Genomic DNA, 8,410 nt, shown 5'->3' on the forward strand with positions numbered 1-8,410 from the left:
GAGGCAGATAAAGAGGTTTGGAAATCAAAGGGGATTATTTTGAGGGTGGTGTTTTTTTGTTGTTTTTTTTAAACATGTGCAAAAGGGTTGTGTGTGTGTGTGTGTGTGTGTTATTATCCATGCGTGGAAATGAGCCTCCCGCGCAAAATGAGTGCCACTGACCCGTAAACGCCTCCGTGATGAGATGCTCTGCGAAAGAAAAGCGTTCCAGCGATGTGCTTCTGGATCGGAGCAACGTGAAGGTTCTGTTGATGACAGATACAAACCCTGTTTCCATATGAGTTGAGAAATGGTGTTAGATGTAAATATAAACGGAATACAATGATTTGCAAATCCTTTTCAAGCCATATTCAGTTGAATATGCTACAAAGACAACATATTTGATGTTCAAACTCATAAACTTTTTTTTTTTTTTTGCAAATAATCATTAACTTAGAATTTCATGGCTGCAACACGTGCCAAAGTAGTTGGGAAAGGGCATGTTCACCACTGTGTTACATGGCCTTTCCTTTTAACAACACTCAGTAAAGGTTTGGGAACTGAGGAGACACATTTTTGAAGCTTCTCAGGTGGAATTCTTTCCCATTCTTGCTTGATGTACAGCTTAAGTTGTTCAACAGTCCGGGGGTCTCCCTTGTGTTATTTTAGGCTTCATAATGCGCCACACATTTTCAATGGGAGACAGGTCTGGACTACAGGCAGGCCAGTCTAGTACCCGCACTCTTTTACTATGAAGCCACGTTGATGTAACACGTGGCTTGGCATTGTCTTGCTGAAATAAGCAGGGGCGTCCATGGTAATGTTGCTTGGATGGCAACATATGTTGCTCCAAAAGCTGTATGTACCTTTCAGCATTAATGGCACCTTCACAGATGTGTAAGTTACCCATGTCTTGGGCACTAATACACCCCCATACCATCACACATGCTGGCTTTTACACTTTGCGCCTAGAACAATCCAGATGGTTCTTTTCCTCTTTGGTCCAGAGGACACGACGTCCACAGTTTCCAAAAACAATTTGATATGTGGACTCGTCAGACCACAGAACACTTTTCCACTTTGCATCAGTCCATCTTAGATGAGCTCAGGCCCAGCGAAGTCGACGGCGTTTCTGGGTGTTGTTGATAAACCGTTTTCGCCTTGCATAGGAGAGTTTTAACTTGCACTTACAGATGTAGCGACCAACTGTAGTTACTGACAGTGGGTTTCTGAAGTGTTCCTGAGCCCATGTGGTGATATCCTTTACACACTGATGTCGCTTGTTGATGCAGTACAGCCTGAGGGATGGAAGGTCACGGGCTTAGCTGCTTACGTGCAGATATTTCTCCAGATTCTCTGAACCTTTTAAGGATATTACGGAGCGTAGATGGTGAAATCCCTAAATTCCTTGCAATAGCTGGTTGAGAAAGGTTTTTCTTAAACTGTTCAACAATTTGCTCGCGCGTTTGTTGACAAAGTGGTGACCCTCGCCCCATCCTTGTTTGTGAATGACTGAACATTTCATGGAGTCTACTTTTATACCCAATCATGGCACCCACCTGTTCCCAATTTGCCTGTTCACCTGTGGGATGTTCCAAATAAGTGTTTGATGAGCATTCCTCAACTTTATCAGTATTTATTGCCACCTTTCACAACTTCTTTGTCACGTGTTGCTGCCATCAAATTCTAAAGTTAATGAATATTTGCAACAAAAAAAAAATGTTTATCAGTTTGAACATCAAATATGTTGTCTTTGTAGCATATTCAACTGAATATGGGTTGAAAAGGATTTGCAAATCATTGTATTCCGTTTATATTTACATCTAACACAATTTCCCATCTCATATGGAAACGGGGTTTGTAGATGAGCAATAATATTTGTTCATTGGAACAGAAAAAGCTTTTTTGAAGTCAAAGCAACTGTCAGGAACAATTGTTTGTTCTCTGAGCTTTACTTTTTTCTTAATTCTCACACACACACACACACACACACACACACACACACACACACACACACACACACACACACACACACACACACACACACACACACACACACACACACACACACACACACACACACACACACACACACACAGGTGATCATCACTTGTGGGGGACCAGCCTTTCTACAGGTTGTGGAGGCATAACATTTTTTAGGTAAAATGGCCACTGCCCAGTCAGCTTATACACGTCTTTAAATCTCTGGATTGATGTAGTAATGTGCTGATCATTCTTACTGGGGACCCTGAGGAAAAAAAAGAGTTAATATGGTTCATGGGGACCAAATTTAAATAATTTTGCATAATTCACACAAATTTGGACGTGACTACTGAGGACCATTTAAAAAAAAAAAAGTTCAAATTAGATGTTAAACATGTTTACTCTTCAGTAAACATGTTTTATGGGCCAAAGCTTAAAAATCACTTAGGCATCTTCAGAATGGAGCGGACTATCATTTAAAAAGGTTTCCCTTTAGGGGACCTGTTTTTTTGTCCCCATACCGTCAGAGATCCCCTAAAGGGGACTGTGTAAACCAGGGGTCCCCCAAACTACGGCCCGCCAGCGTCCAAAATCAGGCCCGCGGGAAGTCCCAAGTATAAAAAAATAAAATTAAAAAAATTAAAAATTAAAAATTAAAAAAAATTTTATTTTTTTTTTTTTCAGTTTTTTCTTATCCACTTTGTACCGCTTGCCACTCACGGTGTCTCCTAGTCGCTCAGGGAAATCATATTGTCTAAAAATGCATTTTCTCATCGATAACGTGACATCATCGCGCGCGCGAAAGTGCGCTATATATATATATATATATATATATATATATATATATATATATATATATATATACACTACCGTTCAAAAGTTTGGGGTCACATTAAAATGTCCTTATTTTTCAATGAAGATAACTTTAAACTAGTCTTAATTTTAAAGAAGTACACTCTATACATTGCTAATGTGGTAAATGACTATTCTAGCTGCAAATCAAACCCCGGCCGAGTCCTACCAAAGACTATAAAAATGGGAGCCATTACCTCCCTGTTTGGCACTCAGCATCAAGGGTTGGAATTGGGGGTTAAATCACCAAAAATGATTCCCGGGCGCGGCACCGCTGCTGCCCACTGCTCCCCTCACCTCCCAGGGGGTGATCAAGGGGATGGGTCAAATGCAGAGGACAAATTTCACCACACCTTGTGTGTGTGTGACAATCATTGGTACTTTAACTTTAACTTAAATGTCTGGTTTTTGGTGCAATATCTACATAGGTGTATAGAGGCCCATTTCCAGCAACTATCACTCCAGTGTTCTAATGGTACAATGTATTTGCTCATTGGCTCAGAAGGCTAATTGATGATTAGAAAACCCTTGTGCAATCATGTTCACACATCTGAAAACAGTTTAGCTCGTTACAGAAGCTACAAAACTGACCTTCCTTTGAGCAGATTGAGTTTCTGGAGCATCACATTTGTGGGGTCAATTAAACGCTCAAAATGGCCAGAAAAAGCGAACTTTCATCTGAAACGCGACAGTCTATTCTTGTTCTTAGAAATGAAGGATATTCCACTAAATTGTTTGGGTGACCCCAAACTTTTGAACGGTAGTGTATATATATCTAATATATATATATATCAAATATATGTATGTGTGTATGTATGTATGTATGTATGTATGTATGTATGTATGTATGTATGTATATACGTATATACATACATACATACATACATACATATATATATATATATATATATATATATATATATATATATATATATATATATATATATATATATATATATATATATATATATATCAAATATATGTATGTATGTATATACGTATATACATACGTACCCCTGGTGTAAACAGAGCGATGTCCCCATTAAGTAAGCATTGCCAGATCACACACACACACACACACACACACACACACACACACACACACACACACAAACATTCTTGTATTTGTTACCTTCTCGAGACCACCGAAAAATGGCACCCTTTCTAGATGTATAAAGATTTGTATTTACAACATTAATAATATATACATACTATGCAACTATAAAGGTAAGCTTTTATCTATTTAAATTTTTTGTGTGTAATTGGTTTTTAATCTTCACTATTTACTTAAATGTATTACAGTATGTCTCTATATACATTTTTTATTTTATTTGTTTCATTAATTTTGGCCAAAGGGGGAGCATTTCAATTTCTTTCACACACTTGTTATTACATATGTTGACCAGAGGGGGAGCACTTCAAATTTTTACACACGCTTGTTATTTATATGTTGACCCGAGGGGGGAGCACTTTTAAAACCGACACACAGACAATTAGAAAAATCCCTCCTTTTTGGGACCACCCTCATTTTGATAGATTTCACCACCAGATATCTATTTTTTGTTTTTTGTAATGTACTTAAAGCCGGTGACAAAGGAGTCATGGACCACAGATGGCCCCTGTGCCGCAATTTGGGCAACACAACTGTAGAAGCTAACTGTTAATGGCCACTATAGTCTTAGTAGCGTAGTGTATTTGTTCATCCTATGGTCACACATGGGACGCGGGTTGTCTTACGTCAGCACCGGAAGTCGTAAAATCAACTGTTCACCTTGCGGGTTTTTTTTGGGGGGGGGGGGGGTGAATAGTGAAGTCTTTTTTTAGCTTGTTTTATCATATATTGCTGCCTTTGCACCTTTTGTATGCACATTAAATCCATAAAAAATCCTGACTTTGGAGCAATGTTCACGGACTCTAGTATTTGGCTCTCTATTAGATGCAACGGTTTTCCGTATCGGGACCATGATTTATGTACTAACTTGTTCACCGGTCCTCATATGGAAGCTACTTTTCCTTGTTGGTGTCTAAAGAAGGGTAGAAATACAAGAACAAACACACACACACACACACACACACACGTGTCCTGGCAGGTCCACCAATATTACAGTACACATATGCAGGGGTTGCCATGGCAATGACTAGATTCCACGGCACGTGTTGCCTCCAGCATTACTGCACACCAGGGGTCTCAAACTCCACAAGGCCAAAAAAATATGGCTGGCGAACCGCGAGATGGAGACCCGCTAAGCGTCAACATGTCCGCCCAGCTTGAGGGGAACAGATGGGAAGGCGAGCTCTTTCCTTAGGAGCCCGACATGACCAGCGCTAATCCCCTAAAGCCGTGTTTTTCCAACCACTGCGCCGCGGCACACTGGTGTGCCGTGAGATACAGTCTGGTGTGTCGTGGGAGATTATGTCAATTCACCTATTTGGGTTAAAAATATTTTATGCAAAGCAGTAATTATAGTCTGCAAATGATGTGTTGTTGTTGAGTGTCGGTAGAGTAACCGTGTAATACTCTTCCATATCAGGTAGCTAATTGCTTTGTAAACGTCGTGTCTAATGCTTAAACCAAAAATAAGCAAAAAGGAGAGTGCCCCTAAAAAAGGCATCGAAGCTTAGGGATGGAAAACGAAACTAAAACTGGACTGGCTACAAAGTAAACAAAAACAGAATGCTGGACGACAGCAAAGACTTACTGTGGAGCAAAGACGGCGTCCACAAAGTACATCCGTACATGACATGGCAACCAACAATTTCCCCACAAAGAAGGATAAAAACAACTGAAATAGTCTTGATTGCTAAAACAAAGCAGGTGCGGGGAATATCGCTCAAAAGGAAGACATGAAACTGCCACAGGAAAATACCAAGGAAACAGGAAAAGCCACCAAAATAGGAGCACAAGACACTGCACACAGGAAAACAGCAAAAAACTCCAAATAAGTCAGGGTGTGATGTGACAGGTGGTGACAGTACACCTACTTTGAGACAAGAGCTATAGTGATGCATGCTTGGTTATGCTTTAAAGTCATATCCAACTATTGCCACAATGACTTTGACTGTCAATATCAACTACCGCAGTGTTTTTCAACCTTTTTTGAGCCAAGGCACATTTTTTTCATTGAAAAAAATGCGGAGGCACACCACCAGCATCCATCCATCCATTTTCTACCGCTTATTCCCTTCGGGGTCGCGGGGGTCTCTGGAGCCTATCTCAGCTACAATCGGGCGGAAGGCGGGGTACACCCTGGACAAGTCGCCACCTCATCGCAGGCACACCACCAGCAGACATCATTAAAAAACGAAACTCAGTTGACAGTAAAAAGTCGTCGCAATTGTTGGATATGATAACCAAGCATGCATCACTATAGCTCTTGTCTCAAAGTAGGTGTACTGTCACCACCTGTCACATCTCGCCCTGACTTATTTGGAGTTTTTTTGCTTTTTTCCTGTGTGTAGTGTTTTAGTTCTTGTCTTGCGCTCTTATTTTGGTGGCTTTTTTTTTTGTTGGTATTTTCCTGTAGCAGTTTCATGTCTTCCTTTGAGCGATATAAGAATATTTCAGTTGTTTTTTATCCTTCTTTGTGGGGACATTGTTGATTGTCATGTCATGTTCGGATGTACTTTGTCTTTGCTCCGCAGTAAGTCTTTGCTGTCGTCCAGCATTCGGTTTTTGTTGACTTTGTAGCCAGTTCAGTTTTAGTTTCGTTCTGCATAGCCTTCCCTAAACTTCAATGCCTTTTCTTAGCGGCACTCACCTTTTGTTTATTTTTGGTTTAAGCATTAGACACCTTTTTACCTGCACCCTGCCTCCCGCTGTTTCCGACATCTACAAAGCAATTAGCTACCTGCTGCCACCTACTGATATGGAAGAGTATTACACGGTTACTCTGCCGAGCTCTAGACAGCACCGACACTCAACAACAACAACAACACATCATTTGCAGACTATAATTACTGCTTTGCAAAAAATATTTGTAACCCAAATAGGTGAAATTAGATCATCTCCCACGGCACAGCGGTTGAAAAACACTGAACTACCGAGTTTACAATTGTAATGTTTTCTGCTGGTGGTGTGCCTCCACATTTTTCAATGAACTAAAATGTGCCTTGGCTCCAAAAAGGTTGAAAAACACTGGCCTGAAGTGACTCCCAAAGCTCAAAGCCTCCCAGTTGGCCCGGATTCAAGCAGTAGTGTATTTATGCTTCATCATGACGGGAGCTGACCCAGGATCAGTTGTAAGCCAGTGCTGTGTGAACTTGTAGTCATGCTTTGCCTTTTGTTTTTGTCATTGTGCCAAAAAGGCAAGTGAAGGCAAGATTTTAAAGCTTTGCTGCATTCAAAACAAACAAAAAAAAACAAAAAAAAGAGTGATATGATGTCGTGTCTGCCCTGAGGTGGGTAGGTTGTGAGTTCAAACCCCGGCTGAGTCATACCAAAGACTATAAAAATGGGACTCACTACCTCCCTGCTTGGCACTCAGCATCAAGGGTTGGAATTGGGGGGTTAAGTCACCAAAAATGATTCCCGGGCGTGGCCACCGCTGCTGCTCACTGCTCCCCTCACCTCCCAGGGGGTGAACAAGGGTGATGGGTCAAATGCAGAGAATAATTTCGCCACACCTGGTGTGTGTGTGACAATCATGGGTATTTGGGGATGGCGTGGTGCAGTTGGGAGAGTGGCCGTGCCAGCAACCTGAGGGTTCCTGGTTCAATCCCCACCTTCTACCAACCTAATCAGGTTCGTTGTGTCCTTGAGCAAGACACTTCACCCTTGCTCCTGATGAGTGGTGGTTAGGGGACTTGCATGGCGGCTCCCTCCATCAGTGTGTGAATGTGTGTGTGAATGGGTGAATGTGGAAATAGTGTCAAAGTACCTTGAAGGTAGAAAAGCGCTATACAAGTATAACCCATTTACCATTTACTTTAACTTAACTTTGAGCTTTCCAATGCCAAAGGTCGAGCTCACAACAAGGTAAAAACTGTCAAACTTTGTATCCTATCAAAAAAAAACAAAAAAAAAGCGGTGGACATAAAGTAGGTAAATCGCTTCTCAGCTGATTAGTCTGATGATCTGTGGGGTCAAAGTTCACTCCTAACTCGTGAAAAACCCTTATTGAGTCATACCTCATATTGACGGTCTTGATGAGGACTAAACAGATCCACCATTATTTTTTTTCACGCAACCTCGCATACCAAAAAAACATTTTTACGTATCTCCGCTGCTTACAAACTCAGCACAGAAATCATTTGAAATGGAACACATAAGTTAAGTTAAAGTACCAATGATTGTCACACACACACACTAGGTGTGGTGAAATTATTCTCTGCATTTGACCCATCCCCTTCTTCACCCCCTGGGAGGTGAGGGGAGCAGTGGGCAGCAGCGGTGGCCACGCCCGGGAATCATTTTTGGTGATTTAACCCCCAATTCCAAGCCTTGATGCTGAGTGCCAAGCAGGGAGGTAATGGCTCCCATTTTTATAGTCTTTGGTATGACTCGGCCGGGGTTTAAACTCACAACCTACCCATCTCAGGGCAGACACTCTAACCACTAGGCCACTGAGTAGGTGTAGGTAAGTACTTTGGCTTCAGA

The 8,410-nt window shown here is 41.3% G+C and overlaps 1 protein-coding gene across 1 annotated transcript in view; it reads right to left on the reverse strand.

Moving 5' to 3' along the window:
- LOC133635651 (protein RD3-like) overlaps positions 1-230 on the reverse strand; it is a 7,480-nt gene extending 7,250 nt beyond the window's left edge. Inside the window, 1 exon segment of the mRNA XM_062028886.1 lies at positions 163-230. The gene's annotated coding sequence lies outside the window, so the exon portion shown is untranslated.
- Positions 231-8,410: the final 8,180 nt, after the last annotated feature.

This window comes from Entelurus aequoreus, linkage group LG20 (genome assembly GCF_033978785.1).
Source record: "Entelurus aequoreus isolate RoL-2023_Sb linkage group LG20, RoL_Eaeq_v1.1, whole genome shotgun sequence".
NCBI classification, from domain to species: domain Eukaryota; kingdom Metazoa; phylum Chordata; class Actinopteri; order Syngnathiformes; family Syngnathidae; genus Entelurus; species Entelurus aequoreus.